This window comes from Macrobrachium nipponense, chromosome 47 (genome assembly GCF_015104395.2).
Source record: "Macrobrachium nipponense isolate FS-2020 chromosome 47, ASM1510439v2, whole genome shotgun sequence".
In the NCBI taxonomy this organism is placed as follows: domain Eukaryota; kingdom Metazoa; phylum Arthropoda; class Malacostraca; order Decapoda; family Palaemonidae; genus Macrobrachium; species Macrobrachium nipponense.
The window spans coordinates 21,569,461-21,577,909 of NC_087222.1; the positions used below are offsets into that span (position 1 = coordinate 21,569,461).

The 8,449-nt window shown below is 46.2% G+C and overlaps 1 protein-coding gene across 3 annotated transcripts in view; it reads right to left on the reverse strand.

Annotated features, from left to right (window-relative positions):
- LOC135204759 (gastrula zinc finger protein XlCGF17.1-like) overlaps positions 1 to 8,449 on the reverse strand; it is a 67,050-nt gene that overhangs the window by 21,988 nt on the left and 36,613 nt on the right. The gene's annotated exons all lie outside the window — the stretch shown is intronic.

Sequence of the window (8,449 nt, forward strand, 5' to 3'; positions counted from 1 at the left end):
AGATGTTAGAATTATTTCTAGATTTTTTATGTTATTTCAGTTCTCCGTTAGGAAAAACTGTAGAGGTCTGAATTGCAGTCTATTCAGGGAAACAAGCTTCTCCAGAGAGGAAATGGTCCCCAGCAGACTCATCCATTCCCTCACAAAGCATGCTTCCTTCCCTAAAAAGGCTGCGCTGCATAAACAGGAGAGCATTATATAGTGATATGCCGCGGTAGACTCGTACAGAACTCTATTACAGTGCGGTAAACTGCACCGAACAGGTCTAAGAGATATCTCTGTTGAAACTTTCTAAGTAAACGGAAGGCATGTTCATTCATGATTACTAGAAATCCCCTCAACCTGAGGCTAAAAACCATGATTATAGGGCAGAGATACGGCTAGTCAGCCATTCCCGCAGGGGAGAGAGACGTAACCGACCGCGCATGTCAGAGAGCTAGCCGGTACTGCGTTAATCACAGTAACAGCAGCCTTCATTCATCGTCTCGCACCATTCTGCCTGAGTTGCCAGCTACTCCATTTACGAAGGAATAGGAATGATATTATCGAGCAAAAGGAAAACTCCTCAAAGCAGGGCATATATAAACGAAAGCAGAATTCGCTAATTGCAGAAGCTGAGTTGTTGTTGTCGTAACAATACCTTAAGCGTTGTTCTTACCCCGGAAACTTTTGGAAAGTTAAAGGGAATATTGAATAAATACACTCAGAACAACAGTCCTTTCGGTTGCTATCCGTAGAGGTAAATATGATATTTGTATATGACTTGACCCATACGTAAGTAATATGACGCAGAGATAAACTACGTAAATATTGTAGTAATTTGAGCATCAAATTCTCTACTACATTCTTTCCTCGACGAGGAAGAGAGAGAGAATGAAAATTGATTGTCTTCTTTCTCTTTGCCAAGAGACTCTTTGCCAAGAGAACGGATTAAAATTATTCGAATAGAGATCCTCAAGAGAGAACTGAGGATCGAAAAGGACCATTCAAGCTTCTAATGATATTGGACATAAGACTTCATGGACGTAATCTACAAGTCTTTTTCTCTTCCCGGATGAGCCTCTGATATGAATGAGAGCTCTTCCGAACCTTGCTAATGAGAGCTTATCCGCTTACGCGATAAAAAGTTATTAAGATCTTTGTCAATGAGAACCAGCCCATTTATGAGGGGTCCCCCACTTACTTGACAAAACGTTCAGTATCTTGTCAATGGGGAAAACCCACTAACTTGACAAAACAATTAGTATCTTACTAATGGGGGAAACCCCTTTACATGACAGAAAGTAACCCAGGAATCCGAGTATATAATCTTCCCGATTCTCGCAGAAATCGATGAAGGGGCAGGAGGGTTCGAAGAAAAAATTCGAGTATGCCTCTCCGCTAACTCCGAATTTTTTAAAAATTTCTGTAAAGGAACGTCCTGTGGAGCGTCCTGCCTCTTGACGAGCGACTAAAAAGCGTCAAGTGTCCTAAGAAGTGTCCTGAGCAGCAATAAGAGGCCGAGCTTCCCGCAAAGCGTCCTGCCGAGCTTCCACCGAAGCGTCCTGGCGAACGTCCACAAAAGCGTCCTCAAAAGCGTCCTGAAGAACGTCCTCTTGATGTGTAGGATGCCTATCGTTCTGTAGAACGTCCTGGCAAGTGATCTGCCGAGCGTCATGACGTAAATGATGCCGAGCGTCTTCAAAAGCATCCTCGCTAGCGTCCTGGCGGGCGTCCAGATGTGTAAGACATAAAGCGCCTTCCAAAAATCGTCCTGGCGAGCGTCCTGGTGAACGTCTCTACGTGTAGGACGTCGAACATCGAAAAGCCTCCTCACGTCTCCATGCATGGGACGTCGAGCGTTTTCAAGGGACGTCCTCACGCGAGTCTTGCCGAGCATGTTGGTGCATAGAACACCAAGTGTTCTGAACGGCTTCTCAGAGAGGATCTTGTCGTCCAAAAGCGTCAACACAAGTAACTTGAGAGACTCCCTAGCGAGGGGAACGCCGCTCATGAAGAGCGAGCGTCCTACGCAGAAATATGGAGATCGCCATCAGGACGAGTCTTAAGGACGTTCGCCACTCTTGACAAAAACGACGGCCGCCTGTGCAACATCTTGCGTCTTTGTAATGCAAATGAACATCTCCAGAAACTCACTCAAAAAAGGAACGCCGAGCGTTCCGAAAGACATCCTCGCAAGGTGCTTGCCTAGTGTGTGCGACATCTTGCGTCTTTATCAAGCTCATCGACACTTGCAGAAGGGTATTTAAAAGGAAGCCTGTGTGTTCTTGGTTATGAGGAATTCTTTGCCCTTCTCCTGTCGAAAACTAGGATAGTCTGAGCATTGCTGCCGAACCAGAGACATCTCTGGCCGCTGACAGAGCGTCCCTTAGGGACGAGAAAGAGGCGTCTTGGCGAGCTGTTCATCAGCTTGAACAACATCCTGTTTCGTAAAAAAGCGAACGTTACGTAACGTAAACGGAGCGCCATGAGGAGAGGAGGGAGGGGAGCGTCTTGAAGAACAGGAAAACTATCCCTGCTACAAGAGTAACGACGTTCCTTCCTCTTGATAGAGCGTAGCATGTTTAGATTAAAAGCACACCTATCCTGGACATTTTCTATTTCTTGACCAAGACGATGGCCGCCCTTTGTCACACTGATCGATATAAAATACTGCCGAAGGCTCGTCAGAACAGTGTGGAGTCCCCTTAATCCTCCATCGGCTTTCGACATGCTCTCTCCCTGGTTCTGGGAGTCTGTAGAGGCCCAGGCCTAGAGACATTATGGGGCCGATCTGACGCTCCCTCCCGACAAGAGAGAGGACGTGAAGCGTCCTCTTCTCTAAAGCTTCTTGTAGAGGGCGTGAGTCCTTCCGAGAGCTCCAACCCCTGTGAGGGGAGGACGCCTCGGAGGACGAGAAGCAATCCTTCAAGATTCGTGCACGTGCACGATCTTCGGCAGCCTGGGAAGCGTCAACAGGTCCTACCGAAGGGACGCCAGATCGATGTGGGTTCCCCGTAACCCTCCTTCGGCTTTCGACATGCCCTCTCCCTGGTCCTGGGAGTCCGACAGAGGTCCAGGCCTAGAGGCGTTATGGGGCCGATCTGACGTTCCCTCCTGATGAGAGAGAGGACGTGAAGCGTCCTCTTCTCTAAAGTTTCTTAGAGGGCGCGAGTCCTTCCGAGAGCTCCAACCCTTGCGCGGGGAGGACGCCTCGGAGGACGAGAAGCAATCCTTCAAGATTCGTGCACGTGCACGATCTTCGGCAGCCTGGGAAGCGTCAACAGGTCCTACCGAAGGGACGCCAGATCGATGTGGGTTCCCCGTAACCCTCCTTCGGCTTTCGACATGCCCTCTCCCTGGTGTCCTGGGAGTCCAACAGAGGTCAGGCCTAGAGGCGTTTATGGGCCGATCTGACGTTCCCTCCTGACGAGAGAGAGGACGTGAAGCGTCCTCTTCTCTAAAGTTTCTTAGAGGGCGCGAGTCCTTCCGAGAGCTCCAACCCTTGCGCGGGGAGGACGCCTCGGAGGACGAGAAGCAATCCTTCAAGATTCGTGCACGTGCCCGATCTTTAGCAGCCTGGGAAGCGTCAACAGGTCCTGCCGAAGGGACGCCAGATCGGTGGGGAGCCCCCGTAACCTTCTTGCGGCTTTCGACATGTCCTCTCCCTGTTTCCTGGGAGTCTGACAGAGGTCCAGGCCTAGAGGCATTATGGGGCCGATCTGACGCCCCCTCCACAACACAAGGGGCACTACACTTCACAACACTGATTGGAGAGCGAGCACTTTAGATTCTAAGATTACTTGATGTAATCCTCTCCGCAGACACTTCTTCTACCTGTAAGCCATACCACAGGGATAGGCAAAATAAATTCTACAGGAGGTTAGAAGGTTCATTATTTCTAACTTCTGTTTACTGTGGAGGAAAACCTCCTGATTCTAACACGCTCTAAAATGCGTACACGAATCACTAATTACATTGACCTTTTAACAAAGAAAACATGTAAACGTCATAAATACTAAGCGAGTGTCTACCGAAAGTTCCGGTAGCCTCAGCTTACCCCATGCAGACAACAAAGTCTGAAACTAGGCTAACTAGCTTCAGACATCATATGCAATGAAAAAATTTAAATTAATTTATGATAGCGTATGCCTAGCCACAAATCCAAGTCAATCATTGAAAGAATAATTAGGATACTTAAGCGGCTAATGAAGTTTTCAAAATCCTAGGCGGAGGTACTGCAAACAGTTGTTTACAGCACCGGCGACAGGAAAAAATATGAATAGAAAATGGGAATGGTTCCTGATATCCGCCTCCCAGCGGCGGGAATGGGTACTACCACCTGGCCGCCCACTGCGTGTGCCGCGAATTTTGAAATTCTGTCGGACTTCAGAGAATACAGCTATATATATACTGTATCTGACAGGTAAGTTTCATGAACAAACCAAAAAGTATGTGGGCAGACACTTCTTGTTATTCAGTCTCAAAATGTCCAAGAATATCTCCAATTGCTTATGGAACTCGTCCCAGAGAATTACCGCCTGGACCATCATTCCCTCTATATACCTCCTATTAAACAGAGAGATTTATGAGAGATTTCTGCTGAAGAAGACAAAGGAAGCTATAAGAGGGAGATTAAACTAGTGGAGGACAACCAAAAAAGAATCACAACTCCCCTTCACTGTCTCCACCATGTAAGGTACTGGTCTCAAGTCTCTCCATGCATGTCAGGAGGTTGCAACTATCCATATCCCAGAACCTGGGTATAAAACAAGACTACTAACAGATACTCCCTTATTGCCTTAACCCGAGCTGCATGGTCAGATAGGAAGTGAAAGTGTTCTCACTTCTTCAAAACCGAGTGAGCATAAGCATGAGGACATTACCCTGCAGCATCAGAAACAAGTTAGCTTTCTTCCTTGCTGAACTCCTGCTGGCACCAAACCTTTAAAGCTGGCTTCACAAACTCACTGGGTTGGCGCCTCCACTTCTCTAAGCTGACGCAGAGACAAGACAACATAGCTACTGAGTAAAAGTTAACAATTCAATAAGCTAGACTGAAACTCCATCTGCATGACTATTAGTCACAAGTTCCGTTGCCCCACAGGAAAGAGAAAGAAACTGTACCTCCTACTAAAGACTGTCAAAGTGCCAATAAGTGTTTGTATCGCAAGAGGGGGTCTTCTCTCTCTGCCACTTTGTAAGAAACAAGACCACAAGCCAACGCAGACCTAAAGGGAGATTTGTGTGTCCAAGGACGAAAAAAGCTACGAAATCCACTCTAGTAGCAGAAAGCTTTGGTTCTCTTCTCCAATATTTAGAGGGCACCGAAATACGCTTAGAAATATTCTCTATGTTGCCTCTTTCCTCAACTAAATGAGGATACAGCAAAGTGTAATGTTGAAACAAACACCGACCAGACTGAACGAGTTCCTCCAACTCCATTTCAAACTCTTTTTCCACCAGCGGATGACAGGAGGAAACAGCTGCCGACATGAGGTAAACAAAAGACCTTAAAGGATTGCTTTTTCTTTGCAACCCTTGGTTCAGAAAGCGACACTTGTCGATAAGAGGCAACAGCAGCCGAGTGCTGTATCGTATCCACCAAGACTCGATGAAAGGAAGACAGTCTTAAGCGACTAAGGACGAGTCAACTACGTCCGCACAAGTCAACAACGTCTGCACAAGTCAACCGAGGGAAAGAAATTGAGGTGCAATAAAAGAAAAAGATTGGGAAGTGGTGGGAGAGGAGTTACGACGACTCTCCTGCCTTGTCCGAAAGCGAACCTTCATACTTGAAAGCATTCCTATACGACACGCCATTAGAAAGCTCTGAAGCTAGTATAGTATATAACTTGGAGAGACCCTTAGATACTACAGACAGTGTAGACTTGAGAGAATCATTAATCGAGGCAGTAATAAGAGATTTGCTGATAACCAAAGAGAAAGCAGGCACAGAACGAACACAAGCATTACAAAGAAAGAGGAATATGCTAGCAGACGAGAATTTAGAATGACCTAAACATGAGAGATTGGATAAACAGTCGACTGAGTCGATAAAACATTGGAATGTGTAAAACTCACTACAGACACATTATCATCTCAATAAAATTGTCTACATATACCTATATTACACATGTATTATTAATCCTATGAATGTTTACACCTCAAACTGCAGAATGTGCTTACGGAGTGAGGATTAATGTTTACCAAAACTGTCCTTAGATGAATGCGTTTAAAGAGATTCAGACCGTGTGAAAAGGGCAAAGTAGGTATTGGAGAGCACAGAACCCCATCGTCCCGAGAACCGACCCAGTTCCCTGGCAGAGGACATTACCAACTGTAGCAGGGTAGTCCTAGGCTCGGGCTACATACAGACGAGGGCACCAACACCTTACTTCTAACAGGGGAACACAAAAAAGAGTGCACACTTTGGAGGGATTCAGATCATTCCTCACCATGAACTCGGTTCAACTTGTATTAGAACTAAAAATAGGTTTAATGTTATGTTCTAACTTCTAGATACGCTTTTCCTGAACTGAATGGGGAGTATGAGGTGGAGCTACAAAGGAAGTCAATACTAACACTACCAAAATGCCTAGTCTGTGTATGGATAGCTACAGATGAAGGTACACTAAGTAGGATAGAGCTGACAGGTTAAAGTCGTGACCTAACTAACTGCTTCGCAATCTATAAGTTTCCCATCTTTCCTATACCTTACATATTCAGGCATAAATTTCTCAGAACAATTCTCTACATTTTTCACATCTAGTTCCAAGATCACACTGTACCCCTGCAACTGGTACAAACCGAATGTTGATCTACTTCAAATTTCAACATCGTCCTTACACCAAAATTGTTCCTTCATAGCCTGATGTCACTGGTTTTCCTTCCGGTGGAAGATACCCTAGGAAAATGAAATTACAATACCATAAACTGGTGTAAAACAGCCAAACTTCATAGAATACCAACAATTGCCTAACCGCAATGGCGGCAAGGAGAATTCTGACAAGAGCTAAAACATTCGAAACACACCTGGTGGAGTACAGGTAAACTAGGCAGTCATACGGGCAGCCATTCGATTTTTTGTTTGAATGCAGACTTGCCGAATTGGTGAGGAGATATAGCTAACTTTAACATTAGGTGGGATTGATCACAAATAATCTACTCTGGATTATGGAAAGGGAAAGTGACTTCCCAAAAGCCAGTACTGGTGCCACGGGGGTCCGTGTAAACCCGTGCAGTGGTAAAAAGGACTGGTACCAGAGTCACGGAGGCCTATGGAATCCAGTGCAGCAGTAGAAGGACCTTTATTTGCCATGGAAGGTGACTTCCTGGAAACAGTGCCGGAGACATAAGGGTCTTCAGATCCCCATGCACCTGTTCCTTCTGTGACACAGGGGTCTGTGGAACCCTGTGCAATGGCTCCAGTTCCCGTAGACAGATCAGGAGAGCAAACAAGAGATCCCTTATCCTTCTCTGTGGAAGACAGATGACAGTTACAAGCCCTATGGGCCTTCTTACAGCTAGGAGAAACAACTTCTTCCTCCCCTTGCTATCACTGAAAGAAGACTGCAACTTTTTCTCTTTGATCTCTTCTGATGGTTGCGGCAGACCTTTTCAAAGGGAGTGGAGAAGGACATTTCCCAAGGGGAGGAAATCAGAGGCACACTACAGGAGGCAGGATCATAGGAACCAACACTACTGTAGTATTGGTCCTAGATCTGGTAGACATTGTGACCGTAGCCATCAAGTGTGAGATCAAGCCCTCCAAGGAAGGCTCCCACATGAGGTCTAGGGAGGGCCATAACTCCTCAAGCTCCTAGGGCTCCACCACACTTGCAAGACAAGTCAGGTTAAGAGGGGCACTCCCCCTTTACCCTGAGGGGGAATTCCACCCCCCCCCCACCAACACAAGTCGTACTGGGTCATAGCCCACCACACTGACTCTCTACCAACAAAGCAGTAGGAGACGGTGAAGGGGAGACAGTTCCCTTAAGAGTGGCAACAACAGGAGGCAGTTTGGCTGAGGGCAGGAAGAAATCAGAGAGAAACCTTGGCATCACTGGAGGTGTGTTGCAATCTGAAGATACCAGAGAAGCCCTCTTCTCTCTTCCTCTCCTCCTCTCCCTAGCAAATTGCACCCTTTGTTCTGATGGCCAGACACAACACTTGGAACAAGAGCTACATTGGTTACATAAGATTCCTGCACAAAGGGGTCTGATGATCTGTCTCAAGAGAGGATAGGAAGCAATGTAAGGTCTGACACATGGCTTCCTCCCCCTAGGCTCAGATAAGTTGTGGCTTTGCATTATATCAGTATGTAACAAAACAACTACACTCATACATCGTGCGTATTCACAAACAAAACAAAGAATATGGTAAGTTGGCTGAAAGTAAAGTGAGTTGGTAAAGCGAGTTGTAAATAATATTCTAATGAAAAGATCAAAAGTTTGTATTTGTGTAGGAA